This window comes from Peromyscus californicus, unplaced genomic scaffold (assembly GCF_007827085.1).
Source record: "Peromyscus californicus insignis strain IS unplaced genomic scaffold, ASM782708v3 Scaffold_14__1_contigs__length_90479793_seg_2, whole genome shotgun sequence".
Lineage (NCBI taxonomy): Eukaryota > Metazoa > Chordata > Mammalia > Rodentia > Cricetidae > Peromyscus > Peromyscus californicus.
The window spans coordinates 14,025,487-14,044,655 of record NW_026294436.1 but is presented as its reverse complement, the minus strand read 5'-3'; the positions used below and the strand labels follow the sequence as shown (position 1 = coordinate 14,044,655).

Here is a 19,169-nt window from a genome sequence, read left to right as displayed (position 1 = left end):
TCCCACACATTGTCCTCTGACCTCTATATGCAAATACCATGGCACTCCCTGGTTACCACACACATACACTCACACACACACACACACACACACACACACACACACACACACACACACACAAAGAAAACATTTAAGGAGAAAAACTGTTATTGCTACAACCATTAAACATGGCTGCTTGGGGTGTGTCAGTGTTGAGTACATGAATCCTTCCTCACCAAGCTCTAAACAGCAACCCAGAGGCTAAGAGGAAATGATGCTCACGGCACAGCAATGGCTTCCCATCTGAAGAACAGCAAAGAGCATGAAGCAAACTCGTCTGTGGCAAAGTCACTTCCAAGAGAAGCTTCTGGATGCCCACACTCCCAGAAATGCACTTACAGTGAAAACGCAGAACCTGGAGGCTGGACCTGATCAGCGGCAAGCCAGCAAGCGAGAGAAAACGTTTGGCCTTCCCTCCTAAGCCTTGTGGTAAAAGGAAAATGCTTTGTTTTCTACAGTTATTTCTGAACCATATGTCTTGGGCAACAGGGTATTGACTTATTTTTTAGTTCTTTGACATTTCATATACCTATACAATGCATTTTCACCTCCTTCAATGAAATATTTCATGAAGAGGTATGTGTGTACTCCTGTATGTGTACATGAGAATATATGTGTGTGTGCTCCTGTATGTGTTCATGTGTATGTGTGTGTGTGCATGTGAAATGTGAATAATGTGTTGCTGATTACAGTAACTTTGACAAAGGAAGTGGAAAGCAGGGATTGACCAGTGTATAGAAATTTTTCCACACCAAGTCTGGTTATTCTCCACTATAATAAAGGAAGCAGAAGTCACACTTCGGTTTAGGAGTCAGGAAACCTGTATGTTTTCATCCTAAACTCACCATGTGTCTCCTGCAAGTTGTCAGAGGAGGGCTGGAGCAATGTCCTGGCAAACTTCCTCCTCGTATGATGAAGCAGGCAGCCATGGGTTCAGGTCAAAAGACAAACCAGCAAGTGTGGCTGAGTTCACACCCACTCCGTACCCTTGCCTGATAGCTTTGAGTAGGGTTGAGAGGGCGAAGTCCCAGTGACGGGAACAGTGTGGGCTGGGCAGTGTCCACACCCACACAGTTCTCTGTGATTTCTACCGCAAGCCTTCTGATGGACTGTAAAAGTAAACAGACCCTTAGCAGAGGGTTTTTCTTTTCTTTCCTTCTTCCTTTAGTCTCACTGTCCTTGAACTCTATATAGCTATGTAACCGAGGATGGCGCAAAACTCCTGTGCCTACCATCCCCACCTCCCAGATGCTGAGGTGATAGGTGTGTGCCAGTGTTCCAGTGGCTTTGACTGTCAGTATGACTCTGCCTAGACTCATTGGAGAAAGGAGTCTCAAGTGAGGGGTTGCCAAGATCAGATTGATCTGTGTGCATGGCTGTGGGGGACCATCCTGATTGTTCACTGATAAAGGAGGGCCCAGCTCGCTGTGGGCGGCACCATTCCCTAGGCAGGTGGTCCTAGGCTGGATAAGAAAACCAGCCAAGCATGAGCTTTGGCTAGCCAACAAGCAATGCTCTTCCATGGTTTCTGTTTCTATTTCCTGCTCGAATTCCTGCCCTATCTTCTCTCAACGATGAATCAGACTTTTAAGGTAAAATAAACCCTTCCTGCCCTGGCTGCTTCTGGTCCTGTGTTTGTCACCGAAACAGAAGGACACTAGGACAGCCGGCATGACTCAGTCTACATACTGCTGGAGACCAAACCCAGAGCTTTGCACATGCTAGGATGCACTCTAACAGCTAAGTGATATCCCTAGCCCACGAAGGATCTTTCAGTGGGGGGGGGGGGGGGGGGGGAAGAAATCTATAGGATTCAAGAAGAAATCAATTACACTTAGTTACTAAAATATTTTTTATTTTTTCTTCTTCTTCCTCCCCCTCCCCCTCCCCCTTTTCCTCCTCCTCTTCTTCTTCCTCTTCTCCTTCTTCTCCTTCTAATTCTTCTCCTTCTTCTAATCCTCCTCCTCCTCCTCCTCCTCCTCCTCCTCCTCCTCCTTCTATATTTGGGATCAAATCCAAAGCCTCACACATGCCAGGAAGCACTCTACCAATGGAGCTGTATTCCCCAGTTAAAATAGGCTTTTAATTGTGATAACGAGGTTACACGTGCTTGTTTATTAACACATTAAGTCACACTGGCTAGCAGCAGGCCCGAGAGGACTATCAGCACAAAGACGAGTCTTGATATGCTAAGATAGCTGCTTACTTACTCAAAATACTGGCTATCCGCTGCTGACCAAGGTACAAATAGCATTTACACTACTGCAGTCTGCAGGCCAGCGTGCAGAGAACGAGGGAATCATGGCTGGGGCTTGGCTCAGTCGGCAAAACGCATGCCTAGCAAGCACAACGAAGCCCTGGGGTCCGATCCCTGAACCTGGGCACCACGCATGACAGGGAATGCCAGGATAACGGCGTTCATGTGGTTCAAGGAGAAGATTGGAAGTTTAAGGTCATCCTCAGCTACATAGGGAGGAGGCAAGCCTGGGCTACAAGGCACCCTGTCTCAAAAAGCAAAACAAAAGTAAGGAATTGCTGAATTCTAGTCTGAGCTTAGTGAACACGAAGGTGTAACAGTTCCTGACATGGTCTTCTGGGGCCTTGCAGAGTGACATCAGCAACTCACGTTCAACTCCTGTGACCACCCGACTCCCGGATCTACTTTGCCTTGCACCCTCCCAAGGCTCCATCAGCCAGAAGCTCGGTTCCCAGTACAGTGGCAGAGGTGATGGGATCTCTAAGACATAATAAGGTCTAGCTGAAGATGAGACACAGCATTGTCTATGTGTGTGTATGTGTGTGTGTGCATGTGAAATGTGAATAATGTGTTGCTGATTACAGTAACTTTGACAAAGGAAGTGGAAAGCTCGGTTCCCAGTACAGTGGCAGAGGTGATGGCACACACGGAGGCTCCATCTTTAGGAAGGGTTAATGCTGTGTCTCAGAAGTAGGTCAGGGCTCATGGGACTGGGTTAGTTCCCACAGAATGAATAAGTATGAATCGGACTTCCTTATCTCAGGTTTTTGTTTGTTTGTTTTTTTTGTTTTGTTTTGTTTTTTAAATAAGGGTTTATATAGCTCAGGCTGGCTATGAACTTGGTTCTGTACTGTAACGATGCTCAAGAGAGGGATGAGGGAACTAGCTCTGCAAGCAAAGTGCCAGCTCAACAACCAGAGTTCAGTCCTTGGAGCCCAGGTGATGGGCCAGGTGTGGTGGTCCACATCTGTAATCCCAGCACCCCCATGACGAGACAGGAGGTAGAGACAAGAGTATCACCCAGGAGCTTTCAGGCTAACTATCCTGGAGGAAGCAGCATGGCAGAAACGGGAGAGGCCCTGAGAGGGGGAATGTGAGGCTCTCTGACTTCTATATACATGCTGTGACATGTGTGCACTTGGATACACATACACACATATACACACACACAAATACACTATATATATATGTATACACATATGTATACATATATATATTTTTTTTTTTGAGAAATAAAATTACTCAGGCAAACTTCCTCTAATGTCAAAGACTCCACACCCCTGTTCTTTCAGCCATTTGGACTATAGTCCAAACTCATTAATTTTGCCTCCAATCTCACCAATAAGTAAACAGGTCAGTGGTCATGCTTCGGCTAGCATTTCAAATTCCAAAGAGATATCTTGGCCAGACCCTTCTGAAGTCCTTTCTGCCTCAGCTCCTGCCTATCCATCCCATGAGCCATGGGACATAAATAAATAATAGAATCATCTTGGAAAATATGGCACTGAAGGAACATGGCCTTTAGGGACCCACCTAGGTCTGAATGGGGGTTGTTGCTTTGTTTTGCTTTTTAAAAAAATTTTTTTTAACTGCAAAAGTTCCTGGTTAATGTTTCTACATGGTACTGTAGTCTGCAACAATACCACCCTCATTTAAAGATATGCCAACATAGTTGCCAGAGAGGTGCTTTTAAGAAAAGTTAGTGTCACAGTCACAGTTTCTCTGAATCTTCCTCTAATGGACTCCATTATATATCACACACACACACACACACACACACACACACACACACACACACACACACACACACCTTTGGTTGGATCCTAATGAATAAATAACCAGCACTTGAACAGAATTGGTGTCCATTTTAATTCCAATTTGTTTCCACTAGAAAGCCTCATTTAAATTAGAAGGGGGAGGCATAATGGCAGTTATATAATGAAACACTTTTGGAAATGTTTGAGAGTTCCCTAGCAAGCCTAACAGACACAGGAGGACATAGATAAAGTTAGCAGCTGGGGCTAAATATGGGGAAATGAGGTAGTCTGAGGAAAACCGGGTTCTCAGACCTGCACAGTTTGGACACTGTTCTTTGCTGGAAGGTATCAGGAGAAGGCAAGTTCACTTGAGCAGCGTCACGTCCTGAGAACCGCGGGTTATGAAATCATCTCTTCGAGAGTCAGACATGTTTCTCTCGGAGGGCCTGGAAACAAACGCTTCAGGCCTTGCAGACTAGTTCGACTCCTCCAGGCTGCTGACCTCCCCTACAGTCGTGAAAAGCAGCCAAACAGAACGGGAGAGGCCACAGTGCAAGTGACTTTTAGTGACACAAAAAGAATCTGTATTAGCAACAACAAAACTTCATTCACAAAATGGATAGCACGTGAGCAAATGAGCGTCTACGTTCCAATAAAACTGTAACAAAATGGGTAGTACATGAGTACGGGCTTGGCTATTTTCCAGTAAACATTATTAACAAAATGAACAGCACATCAACAACTGTATACAGCCATTTTCCAATAAAACTTTATTCACAGGGCTGGAGTGAAGGCTGAGCAGTTAAGAGGGTATATTGCTCTTCTATAGGATCTGGATTTGGTTCCCAGTACCCACATCAGATGGCTAACAACTGCCTGTAACTCCAGTTCCAGGGGTCCAACACCCTCTTCTGGCCTCTAAGACACCTGAATGCACATGGCGCACGTCAGACATACAGACACACACATACACGCATAAATAGAAATAAACAAATCTATAAAAAAATGCTTTCTTAACTAAATGAGCAGATAGTCATAGTAGGTTGATCCCTGACTATAAAGCCAATAAAACTGAACCTGATCGTGTTAAAGCTGATCATAGGTGGTAAAGGTCAGTAACATTCATAAAACCTGTACGTACTGGCACCAATGTGATTCAGAGGCGATGTATGTCTTATTGTAGATTTAAGAGAAAAGCTACAATATCAGTAGGTAATAAGTTGGAGGGTGGTAAATAGTGTTTCTAAGGGAAACTGTTCGGCATTTAAAGCACGTCATTGTCTTGTTTTTGTTCAATGGAGGAAATGGGCAGATGAAATGAGTTCATGGACATAAACCATGACTGTGAAAGACACTAATTAGGGGTTTGGGGGTTGGCTAGAGAAGTGGCTCCGTTGGTGGGGCGCTTGCCTAGCATGTGTGAAGCACAGGGCCCTCTCCAGCACCCCAAAAACTGAGTACGGTGGCACAGACCCATAATCCCAGCACCGAGGAGACAGAGACAGGAGGATCCACAGTTCCAGGTCATCCCTGGCAACAAACCTCGTTTGAGGTCAGCCCAGGCTCTGTGAGATTCTGTCTCAACAAGTCAGCACGGGCTGGCAAAATGGCTCAGCAGGTAAACCCCCTTGCTATGCAAGCCTGATGATCTAAATTCAGTCCCTGGAGCCCGTGTGAAAGGACTAGATGTGGTAGCACATATCTGTATTCCCAACACTCCTCCAGAGAGATGGAAATCAGCTGGAAGCTCGTGGGCCGGTTATCTTGGAGTACTCGGTATAGACGGAAACAAAAGCGACCTTGCCTGAACACAACAGGAGAAAACTGACTGACTCCACTAACTTCTCTGACCTCCACATATACTCTGAGGCACTCTCGAAGCCACACACACACACACACACACACACACACACACACACACACACTAATAAATAATAAATAAAAGGCTGGAGAGATGGCTCAGCAGAGGAGCCACACTGGGCAGCGCCAGGGGATCTGACACTCTCTTCTAGATATCATGGCACAAACCCACACATGGACATACAATTAAAGATAAAAATAAATTCTCAAAAAATTAACATAAAAAATTAAAAGGGGGAAGGATGCATCCAATGGGATGTTGTTGGATCTAAAGAACAATCAGAATAGAATATAAATTAGTTATAAGTAACACACATGGATTTTCACAGAACACACAGATCAGTCAGTCCCTCTGCCATTTCAGTATCTACTATGATCTGGCCATCAATTGAGAGCCATTCCCCTGGAACTCTGACTGAATAGAGCCAAATGGTATTTACAAGTCTGTGGAGACTGGCAGGGAGGTTCTCGTAACCCAGGCTACACTGAACTGACCGAAACAATACTCGGGCGATGATGAGAAATGGAAGGGTCAGAGGGCTGGCTGATCTGGGAGGAATCAGGAGACCAGGCCTGGGCTAGCCTGGGCATGTTTCTCAGGGTTGCACCACAGCACTGAGACAGCAAACTGAGTTACAAACAAAGCAAGCAGAAACGTACAGGTGCTGTTAAAAAGTTGCTTCTCCATGGGTTTCAGCAGTATCCTGCTGACCACAGCAAGCTGCAGAGAGCAGCTACCCTGCAAAGAATGGAAAATACAAGGAGCCCATTAACTTGGAGCCAATTACTACAAGCAATACTTATTGTCTACCACCATTTTGGCAGAAGAGGAGTGATTTTTACAAGATGTCAAGGTCTTCCATATTGAGTTTTCCTTTTATTTTTGCATGACCACATGTAAGGAAGAAATACAATGTGATGAAGACCACAGGCTTATTGGAGGAGGTGGGAATGGGTGGTGGGTTGCGGGGGGGGGGGGGGGGGGGGGGGGGGGGGGGGAGCCTGGGGGTGGGAGGAGGGAGAGGGGAAATCTGTGGTTGGTATGGAAAATTTCTTAAAAAAACACAGGCTTAGCCAGGCAGTGGTGGCGCACGCATCTTTAATCCCGGCACTCTCTGGAGGCAGAGGCAGGCGGATCTCTGTGAGTTCAAGGCCAGCCTGGTCTACAAAGTGAGTTCCAGGATAGCCAGGGCTGTTGCACAAAGAAATCTTGTCTCCAAAACAAAAAAACAAAAACAAAAACAAAAGGACAAAAAAGCCTGGCTATGCCACTTGCGACTAAGTGACCTCAGACACACACACTTCTTCAGAACCTCGGCTTTCTCACTGTAATGACAGTGCTCTCAACCATTGCATAACAAGGAACATGTGCAAGTCTTTTCTTGGCTCCGTCTCTGGCCTTAGCAGAACTCAAGTCTTATTTAGATAGCAACGTGTGTTGGAAAAGAGCGGTGTGCGTCTGTTTCGAAACACAGGGAAGGGCCGGTGAGGGGCACAGCAGGCAGAGGTGCCGATGACCTGAGTTCTAACCCCTAGACCTACATATTAAAAGATCCAGACATAGTGATGTGTGTCTAGAATCCCAGTGCTCCTGGGTAAGGACGGGAGACCCAGATGGTAGAATCACTGGGACATTCACAGGCATCGAGTCTGGAATCCATACTAGGGCAGAAACAATGGGAGAGCCCTGGTTCAGCAGGATGGAAGGAGAGAAGAGACTCTCCAAAGTTGTCCTCTGACCTCCTCATGCATTCGTGGCACACACCCACACTCACACTCATCGTACACACAATGAATTATATATATGTATATATAACATGTATATGTATACACAGACTATTCAATAAATATCTAATATATGCGTGTATGTATATACATATACATGCATACATACATGAACAAGGAAACAGGGAGGTTTCTTGTGATGACAAAATGAAGAATAGTTCTTTTCCAAAGAGTTTTGAGGACCCTGGTGAGCAACAAAAAACAAACAAACAAACAACAACAACAACAACAAAGGCCCTGAGGATGTTCTGTTTCTCAGCTCTGGACCCTGTGCTGTGCTACTTACCCCACAGGGCAAGGCAGATATGAAAACATTAGGATTTCCAAGAGGATGATCATGGTTTACACTGTGGTCTGAACCCAGGGGTCTCAGAAACAGGACCATTCCTTGCTCTGTTCAGCAAACAAGCAAAGCAGTGCATGGAAGGACCCAGTTGTGGTACCTGGTACTGGAGGTCAAGCCACGAGCCTCTGGATGCAGGCAGCCTCCGGGAACTGCAAGTGGTGGGGATGTGGATTCTGTCCTAAGCCTCCAGACGAAATAGGAACCTATCTTAGCAGTGAGACCTCTGTGTTGGCATTAAAGGAGAGTATGGCTTCAAAGTACAAGGTTTATTTTTTTACAGTAGCAACAGGAGAGGTGACAGTGACCCCTGTAACAGTTCCACTTAATCGCTAACAAAGAAGAAACAAAGTTACTGCACTGGAAAGACTTTCTAGAACTTGAAACATACTAACCAGTCATGGACCTGACTCCAGTTCCCCAGAACCCACTTTAAAAAAAGAAAGGAAAAAGAAAAAGAAAAAGAAAAAAGAAAGGCATGGTGGTGCACACCTGTAATCCCAGTGCTAGGGAGGAGACGGGAGGAAGAGACCTGGGGCTAGCCCGGCAGTCAGGTGAGCTCCACCTTCAAGAGACTGTCTCAAAAACAGGGTGAAGGGGGGGGGGGTGGCCGACTTTGATTTGAGCCTCCATAAGCATGAGCAGACAAAAGCACGTGCAGCCCATGCATATTCATACACACACACACACACACACACACACACACACACACACACACACACACTGGAGCATGTACACACACATTAAAAAGATGGAAAATTGCTTAAAGGGGAAGTTGATAAAAGATAGTATGGTTGAAATAGCAACTCATTCATTTAACTGACAGCCATTCCATAACTGACTTTAGCTCTTCATCCCTACAATTTTCAGTTTGTTCAGATAATATGACAATAAGGTGATGACCTCACATGGTGTGTGGACACACACACACACACACACACACACACACACACACACTCATAGTACCAAACTGCTTTCATGAGCCTAGGAATTACATTCTCTATAAAACGTCCATGAACTTCCCAGTTGAGTGCTGCGGAGCTGGCTCAGTTGGTAAGGTGGTGTGATCCTCAGCATCCAGGTAAAAAAAATCTGAGTGTGGTGACATGTGCCTGTAATCCCAGCACTGGGGAAGTGGAGACAGGAGGATTCCCTGGACTCATGTTTCATACAGTGAGACTCTTTCTTTCTTTCTTTCTTTCTTTCTTTCTTTCTTTCTTTCTTTCTTTCTTTCTTTCTTTTTCTGAGATAGGGTTTCTCTATGTAACAGCCCTGGCTGCCCCGGAACTCACTCTGTAGACCAGGCTGACCTTGAACTCACAGACCTCTGTCTCCCAAGTGCCGGGATTAAAATCGTGCACCACCACCACCACCACCGCCCGACTTGTGAGACTCTATCTTAAAACAGACAAATAACCACAAAATGATGGCTCCACACTCAAGCCTGACCTCTGGCCTCCAACACATAAACATGTCCCCCACACACAAACATTCATGTGCATCAGTATGTACACACACACACACACACACACACACACACACACACACACACACACACAAGTTCAGATTGATGTGGAACTCCAAACTCTAAAAATACAGAAGGACAAAATAACCCTCAAAATAAGCCACACACTGAAGCACATCCCTACACACTGATTAAAGAAGCTATTGTGGGCATAGAGATCCCAGCCAAGTACACACACGAAAGCCACCAAATAAACACAGGAGAAGCTGGGTGAGGCATCACTTGACAGATCAGAAAGGGGCCCCAGGATATAGCTGGCCCATGTGAGGACAGCCAGCCAGCTGCTGAGGCCTTGCCTTCAGGAGTTCAGTGCCCTCACCAGCCACACTGGCTTGTCTTGTGACTCCAATATGCTGCCCTGTGCCCAGAAACAGAGCTTCTACTGTGACAATAAGAGCTCCTCACTCCTTTTAGACTATTTGAGCCTAAAATTCTAGTAAAGTCAAGTAATGTGGCAAACACCTGTAATTTCATCCCTTGGCAGGAAAAGGCAGGGGGATTACCACAAGTTCCAGGCCAGGCTGGTTTACATAATGAATTCCAGGCCAGCTGGGGCTACAGAGTGAGACCCCCCGAAAGAAACTAAGCAAGGATTGACTAGAGATGTGTCTTAGTCAGTGGAGTGCCAGCCTGGCAAGCACAAAGCCCTGGGTTTAAATCAGGCGTGGTGGTATATCCCAGCCCTTGAGAGGTAGAAGCAAGGGGGATCAAATGTTCAAGGTCAAATCCTGGCTACACAGCAAGTTCACGACCAGAATGGGCTACGTGGGACCCTGTCTCAAAAAACCAAACGAACAGAAAAGCTAGAGTCCTGGTTAGCTTCAGTTGTCGACTTGACACAACCTGGAGTCACCTGACAAAGGAGACTGGCCTGTAGCCATGCGTGATTCCAGAATGATCTGTGAGGGTGTCCACCCTAGTGTGCCAGAGCCCTCCCTAGGCAGGGGGACCCAGCTGAATACTAGAGCAAGAGAACCAGTCAGCAGGCAGGGCTCCTCCATGGTTCCTGCTTCCAGGTTCCTCGATGACGCCCCTCAACGGCGGACTGTGATCTGGAAGTGTAAGCCAAATAAGTCCTTTCCTCCAAAGTCACTCTTGGTCAGAGTGTTTGATCACAGCACTGCAAATGCAAACCAGAACACCCAGGAAAATGCCCCTGCAGAAGTTCTTAAACAGTGGAGTTGCAAAACTAGAGAAGAAAGATGGCGGTATTTAGCCCAGAGGAACACATTTCTAAGAACAAAATAACGTAAAGTCAATGCTGCCCACCGAACAATGTCGCCTTCCAATCTGGCAAGGAGCAGGGACTCAAATCAAACACAGTGAAAGGGGGAAGGTGTGGACAGACAAGAACAAAAGAAGGCAATCCGGGTAGAGGGCGGTACCACATGGCTGGCAGAGGTCTTTCTTATCCAGGCCTGTGACACCTCCTGATGCATGTTACTGACAGAGGGGGCAGAGGAAGAGCCGCCCTCCTCTCCCTCCCCCAATCAAATGCTGCCCCTCCCAGCTCCAGACAAGGGAACTGGGGAAACAGATGGGGAAGGATGCTACGGGAGCATGAGGACCCCAGTTTAAATCCTCAGCCCTTGTGCGGAAGCCATGCACGGCTGTGCACACCTGTAACCCAGCACTGGGGGACACAGACAGGAATCTCAAGGGCCAAGAAGTCACTGACCACCCTGCCTAGCTAGCCAAAAGGATGAGATTTCTTTGGTTCAGTGAGAGACCCTGTATCAAGGCAATGAGGTGTAAAGCAATAAAAGAAGACACCTGATGTCCTGTCCTGTCTTCTATCTGTGTGCACCCAGTCACCACACCACACACACACACACACACACACACACATACACGCACACATGCATCCCATACACACACATACCACCCCCCCCACACACACACCCACCCACAGGGGAAACAAATAAGGATTTTCTTTTGAGAATTAGACCCAGGACCTCACGTATGTCAGACAGATGCTCTGCCAGTAGGCATGTCCAATCTTTTGACATTAAAACATAGTATTGTCATCTACAAAGCTAGGCAACTGAATTAAAAAAAAAAAAAAAACAGCAGCAAAAACCTCACAATGTTTCAAATAAGTTAATGGTTTGGGTTGGGACACTTTCTTAGCTAACAAGAGCCATGGACCAAAGGTTCAACACGCCTGATGCCAGTGAGAGATGACTGTGTGTGTGTGTGTGTGTGTGTTCAGGCACAAGAGCACTTTTGGCTATTTCGAGGCAGAGGCTTGCAGTCTCGCCCTAGCTGGTGTCAAACTAGCTCCATAGACCAGGATGGCCTTGAACTCGCAATAATCCTCCTGCCTCTGACTGCTGAATGTTGGGATTACAATCATGAGGCCCCACTCACAACTCAGGTAAAGCAACTCTAACTAGCAGCCACAGTTTGGGAGTCTACCTCATTCCTGAGCTCACGGGCCATGGCACAGAGAAGAAGGGTTCTGTAGCAGTTGTATAAGAAGCCACTCCAGCAGGGAGCAGCAACCAGCAGGAGGCAACCCAGGCCTGACACCGACAGGGAAAGGGACAGGGAAAGGGACAACAGAGCCGGTTCACTCCACTACACCCCATCAAAGGCAGCTACACCCATCAAACCCAGACACCAAGAGGCAAGGAGATGGCTCAATTCCTAAGGCATTTGCCACAAAAGCACAAAAACCTGGGTTTGAATCCTTGGCAACTACATAAAAGCAAGGCACAGTAACATACATCTATAATCCCAGTTCTAGGGAGGCAGAGACAGTAGGAACCCTGGGGCTCGCTGGCCAACCACAGTAGTTAATCAGTAAGATGCCTTATCTCCAGAAGAAAAAAAAAAGTTGCGGAGCAATTGAAGAAGCCATCTGACATGGACTTCTGACCTCACACTCAAACACAAGAAGCGATGGCTTATTGTCTTGCCTGTCTAGAGTCTTGAGACTACAGAACACTGAAAGGAAGGCCTGTTTTCATTCTAGTAGTGGGTTAGACAAAAGAGCTGTGGGATTGTGAAGGAATAAACCAATTCCTCTGACCCCTCCCCAGCACACACAGACTGCCCGGGACCAAGTCTGGGAAGGATAAATTTAACTGTGGAATCGACTAAAAGAAAATAGCTCAAACGGCCAAGCACACAGCAGCAGTCCTCACTCTCCTAGCTGAGCACATGGTCACAGTACCAAGCTCCCGGGCCCTCATCTTGGCAGCTTTCCAAGAACTCTAAGTCTGCATCAGCACACTTCGAGAGGTTGGTTGCATTAACTGTGAGAAGGTCATTCAGAGGAAGAGCATCTTCAGCCCCAGCATCAGCTCTGGCCACCACTCACGGTAGATGCTGCAGAAATACTAGGACCGGAGAGATGTCTTGGTAGATGAAGTGCCTATTGCACAAGCAGAGTTCTTCAGATCCCCAAGCCCCACGTCAAAGGCCAGGTCCGCTGGTACACACCAACAGGTGCGTAGCTTATAGGTTAAACCAGTTCCCTCGAATCATAGGTAAAGCAGCTTAGCTCAGTCAATGAGCTCCAGGTTCTCAAAAAGTAAGGTGGGGAACAATTGATGAAGATACCTGACTGACATCAACCCCTGGCCTCTGCAGGAATACACACACACATACACACCACACACCACACACACACACACACACACACACACACACACACACACACACACACACACACGTGCACGCGCGCAATGCTAAACAATGTAGGGATATGACCTAGATTGGGCATTTATAAACCTAGTGTTGTGCCTGTAATTCCAACACTTGACTACATAGTGAGCTGCAGGGCAGCCTGGGCTACATGAGTCCCTGGGGGGAGAGAAAAAAAAATCAAAACTATGCAAAACTTCAAAGGGTGGGAAGATCTTTATTCAATTCAAAATAGAAATTTAAAAATATAGCCATCTCTTCTGGCTATTCCGAGTGACTCTGCTTCAAAGTAGTCATTAACTTTAAAGGCAGTCTGGTAAAACCTGCACTGACGAGTCTCCAACACTTGTTTCCCACTCACACCTCTCAACTGTCACCCACAAGGCTATTCCAGTCCCCCCACACAACTGATGTCTTCCCTCTTCCAATACCTGGATTCTGGAAGTTATACACTTCCTCCCATCAAAACGACTCACGGCTTCGTTCACCCAGCACCAGGAATCCCTTCCCTAAACATTTGCCAGCCCCACAGCAACTCCAGAGACAATGCTAGCAGCCCAGGCTTTCCTCAGACCCGTTATAAAAGCATCGACACAGGCTGTCACTCTGGTGACCTGCCATTCACCACCACCCCCAGGCTAGGACCAGCTGGAAGAAATAAATCCAGACCCAGTGCTCTTTAAGACTCTCAGGAGTGGGGTTACCTGTGAGGATGCTGAACGGTGACAGAGGGTACCAAAGCCCCAACACAGACCTTCCCAATGACTGCCCTTGGTGACTTCACTGACATTTCTGGATCACCACCTATCCCCCTCCCAAAATGTGACTCTGAGGGCACACAGAGCCTCGGTCATAAAGTACTTCCCATGCAAGCATGAAGACCTGCATTTGGTCTCCAGAACACAGATTTCAAAGAGCCTATGATAATGTGCCCCTGTAATCCCAGCACTAGGAGAGTAGGCTAGACCCCCGAGGCTTGCTGGCTAGCCTACTTAGTGAGTTCCTGGATAGGAAGAGATCCACAAAAATCAAAAAAGTGGGTAGTGGCTGAAGAACAAAACCTGAGGTTGTCTTCTGGCTTCTACACAAACATAACACACTTTCTCTCTCTCTCTCTCTCTCTCTCTCTCTCTCTCTCTCTCTCTCTCTCTCTCTCTCACACACACACACACACACACACACACACACACACACACACACACACACACACACACTGGCAGAATGACATCAGGAAGGACTAGTGAGCAGACACTCTTCTAGGACAAGCTCCTCAGCTGCAATTGCAGGGGCCTGCGGCATTTCCATGCTTAGGAGGCCAGCTGGGCACAAGGCTGAGGGGTTCTTTTGCAATTGAGGAAGTCGAATGGGAAGGAAATCTGCATTGCTCTCAACTCTTGGGGTCCTGTCCAGCTTCCAGCGTCTCCCCGGGAACACTGCGGATGCACATCCATATGCACATGCTCTCTATAGAAATGTATACGGATGTGTGAATATATAATGAGCACATCGTTCACACTTCTACACACAGAGCACTGGAAATGTGCACGATGCTCAGAAGGCAATCCAAAGGCTCAGAGAGCTTGGCTGTGACAGCCACTGGAGTTCACAGAGACAGCCACAGGAGGAAGGGACCCATGCTCCTGCCATCTCGGGTTACCTTCAATCCAGTGGGCGGGAGAACTGGGGAGATGGCTCCATAAGGAAAGCGCTTACCTTGGCAAGCATGAGGACCTAAGTTTGACCACCAGAACACACATTTTAAAAAAGCCAGGCAGGTATAGATAGATAGTTCAGTGGTTCAAATTCAGCCGGCACAAGTATGAGGACCTGAGTTCAGTCCCCACCACCCACATAAACCTAGAACCCTAGCACTCCTTTGGGAAGATGAGAGAGAGAGACAGGAGGCTCACACCTCAGCTAGGTCTCTGCTGGCCTAAGCAGCAGAAAAAACCCAGAGCCTGTCTCAGACAAGGTTGAAGCAAGGACTGATACTTGAGGCGCTCCAACACACACACACACACACACACACACACACACACACACACACACACACACACACACACATTTTAAATTAAAAAAAAAAAGTGAGGCACAATGACACAGGCTTGTAATCTCAGTTCTGTGAAGGTGGAGGAGACTGATGCCCCTGAAGCTCACAGACCATTCAGGCTAGGTTCGGGGGTCTAGTTCCAAACCAGTGAGGAGACCCTGTCTCAACTAAATAATAAATAAGGATAAATGAACCAAGGTGGACAAAACCTGAGGAATGACCGCTGAGGTTGTCCTCTGACCTCCACAAGCAAGGACGGACGGACGGACACACATGGACGGACACACACACACACACACACAGTGGCCTTTTGGGTCGGTACAAAGTTCCAAGCCTCCATAGACTCCTTTCTCCTCCTGACTCCAGTCTCCAGTGTCCCAAACTAGGAAGGCAGGCTGGAAGGAGAGAGACACAGGAAAGACATTACTCAAGCCTTTTGCCCAGACATTCAACTGGACCACAGACAGTTGCTGGGGACAGACACTTCCTCTTTTTCTCTTTCCCTAAAAAGGGCACCTAGATCAATCTCACCCCACTCTTCCCTCCTCTTCATTTCCAGAGCTCCACATCAAGTAAGTTGATCACACGGACATCAAGTTGATAACAGAAGAAAAACTAAAATGTTCTCTAAAAGGGGGAGCTTTGTTCTGATCCTAACAGAATCACACTTAAGCCTGCCCATCTCAGCTCTGAGCAATAGCCACAAAATGATTTATAGGAACTAAGGGACGGTGGGAAAATTCATAAAAGACAGGTGTGAGATGGTTGGACTTTCTTGGCTGAGACAAATGAGATCTGTTCCAGCGACAAAGGGTCTCCCCAAGTCCAGAATGAGAGATCCCTCCAGTCTTGACAATGAACTTGGGATAGGTCAGCTAATGAACATGCTTTCTCTACTTAGACCTTAGTAGATTCTCATTTGATGCAATCTTGGATCCAGTGTCTTTACAGGTGTGACTTTGCTATTCCACCGGAAAACCCACACACACCTCAGCTTGCTGCTTCCCAACTCCACGGCCCCAGAGGAACCCAGAACCATATACAAACACGACATCGAGGCCTGGCAATTAGTGCCAGGAGTTACTAAGCTGTAGACCTAGACCAGGGCAATCTCAGCAAATCAGAAGGCATCCTCTAGGTCACACACACACACACACACACACACACACACACACACACACACACACACACACACACACACGCATGCACACAGCTCAAGGGTGCTCCAAAAGCCACTGAACAAAAAATGCAAGCGCCACCCCTTCCCTCTTCCCTGCGGTGGCTTTGTGTGTGACATCGACTGTGAGCGCGCGAATGTTGCCGGGCTCACACACCCCCTTCCACCCAACCTGCTCTCGGCGCAGAGTCAATGCGCGCGCGACTGAGCGCCCTGCGTGCCCCGAGAGCGGGTCCACCTGGGAGACCGACGAGTCACCAGGCCTTTGGTCTCCACCCGCGGGGAGCAAGGGTATGACATCCACGCCCCCGTCTTCAGAGGCCAGAGTGGCTCTGGAAAGCAGAACCCTGATGCCCATCACAGGCTAGGCAGAGGCCTGGGGACGAGAAAGGGTGGACAAGAGGGCACAGAAATCCCCACTCGCGCACCCCCCTGCCCTCAATTTAGCGGGCTGCGGCCCCAAAGGGGACCGAGGCGGCTGGCCTGGCGACTCGGCAGGAAGTTCCCAGGACCGCACTGAGCATGCTCTAGGGGAGTGTGTACGCGGGTGTCGGCCCTTGCATCCCGCAGCCTCTGCCATCCCCCAGCCGTGGGTGCACGCTGGCTGGATCGCGGTCCGGCTGGTGGTCCCCAAGGCTATCTGGGGTCGGAGGGGGTCTCCCTGATCTCCCAGCCTGGAGCTTCGGATCTTCTTATCCCTTCTCCCCAGGGGCCTGGGGCCCCACTCCTTCATTCTTCCTCCCAACTGGCTCAAGGCATATCCCACTCTGAGCTCCCGGGTCCCCGGGACCCTAGTCCGGCCCACGCTGGCATCCTGATTCTATCTGGTTCTCACCGCGGTCCCAGTGTCCAAAATGCCAATCTCAGCTTCTCGTCTCCAGCCCACGCCACCCAAGCCCCTTCTGGACAGTTCCTTGGGAAGCCTAAAAGCCTCGGAGTCTAGAAAGGGTCTTCAGGGTCCCATGAGAGGGGATGCCCCGAGCAGGTGGTGGTGCCCCCTCCAAGCTCACCCCTCGGTTGTACTCTGGGGTTCCCACCCCCGTCCCAGATCAGACACGGCCAGAACACCCACGCCGCCCCGGGTGCTCGCGCTGGGCCGGATAAGGGCTGCTTAGCGTCCCCCACGCGTCCCCCGCGATCCCGGGGAGATGGCGAGCTCTAAATCGATCGGCCGACCCTGCAGCAGCTCTTACCTGCTAGTAGGGGAGCAGCAGAGGCACCATCAGCAGCAGTCGGGGTCACTCTCCAACAGCAGTGCTTTGGGGGGGCAGAGGGTCCCGGGCGCAGCCAGGAGCGGGGTCACAGCGCCCCCCGAGCCAGAGGCGCGGCTACCTGGGCTGGATCGAGCCTGGGGCCGCCGCCGCCGCGGGAGCCGCAGGGCTGCCGGGCGAGCGGGCCTCGGCAGGGATGGTCTGCAAACTACCAGCCCTGGCGGGGCCGTGCGCAGCGCGTCCACCGTCCGCCCCTAGACGCAAGCAGAGACGTTCCTCCCGGGTCCAAGCGACCAGGACGGAGTGGAAAGGAAATCTGTTGGAGGTTTCTACCAACCCTTCCCTGCTCGACCTCCCCAACTTCTGTCGGCTTCTGTGCTCGCGCTTTTCTCCCAGGCAAAGGGATTCCGGGCCAGGGACGTTCTGCAAATTCCCCGCCCACCCTGGCAGAGCGCTCAGCCAATTCTGAACGCCCTAGCTTCTCGGGGACCGTCTGCAAACTCTAGACCCTGTACTACAGGACTTGAGCCGCTCTAGTTGCATCCCAAGGAGAAACAGGCAGCGAGCTAGACTGAGGGAGCTGGGACCATAAATACTACTCTAACAAGGTCGAGGGCAAGGTACGATTACTGATGCAGACCGTGCATCCTCCAGAAAGATTCTCTCTGGGCCTCTTCAGTTCAGGGCCTTCCAGGAGTGAAGCCAGTGGACAGGAGATGGCGGGCTCAACTATGTAGGGGTCCTGGCAACTTTAACAAACGCCCTGAGCTCCGTTTTGTATTTTGTAGAGTAGATTGGCAGAGCAGTAGGAATTTCTGTCCCTCGTCTTTTTTTTTTTTTTTTTTTTTAACTGAACAGATTTGTATTTATTTGGTGATTTTTGTGATTTTTTTTTTGGTTGGGCGGGGGGCTGTTCTCATGTAGCCCAGACTGGTCACGAACTTGCTTAGTAGCCAAGCATAACCTCAAATTTTAGATCCTCCTGCCTTCATCTCCTGAGTGCAAGGATTACAAGCATCAGACCCACACCCTTGATTTTGTGACCCTGGGCAAGCCATTTATCCAGCTCCACTCAGCAGCTCTACCGATGAGAGTAATAACGACTGCTTCATGAGGTTATTGTGAAGGTGGGATGAACTATTTGTAAAGGATTTGGCAATGACTGGTCCACAGTAGGCACACAATTTTCTAATGTGCTTCTTTTCTCTGCCCTGTCTGCGTTTTATGAGCAGCTTGGACAGCTTAACTCGGTGCCGCTGTAAATTCAAAAAGAAATAAAACGCATCCCCTGCCCTGAGGGCACCACAATAAAACACTGACTAGCATGAAATATTAAATCAGTCTGCCCTCCAGGGAGCTAGCCATGCATTTACATCATGGAGCATTATAGATCCTGGTTAAGTGTTATCTGGAATGGAAGGAAGGCGGACTGGTGGATTACCCAGGGTGTAAATGACAGGAAGTCCTACTCCTGTGAGCAGTCACAATATTCTGCAGAATTTCTTCAGCCCTGC

The 19,169-nt window shown here is 48.6% G+C and overlaps 1 protein-coding gene across 4 annotated transcripts in view; it reads right to left on the bottom strand.

Annotated features, from left to right (window-relative positions):
* Positions 1-18,070, bottom strand: part of Mgat5 (alpha-1,6-mannosylglycoprotein 6-beta-N-acetylglucosaminyltransferase) — a 291,422-nt gene extending 273,352 nt beyond the window's left edge. For all 4 annotated transcript variants that reach the window (XM_052736793.1, XM_052736794.1, XM_052736795.1 and 1 more), the window contains exon 1: positions 17,638-18,070. The gene's annotated coding sequence lies outside the window, so the exon portion shown is untranslated. The remainder of the gene's footprint in view (positions 1-17,637) is intronic.
* Between the last annotated feature and the right edge of the window lie 1,099 nt (positions 18,071-19,169).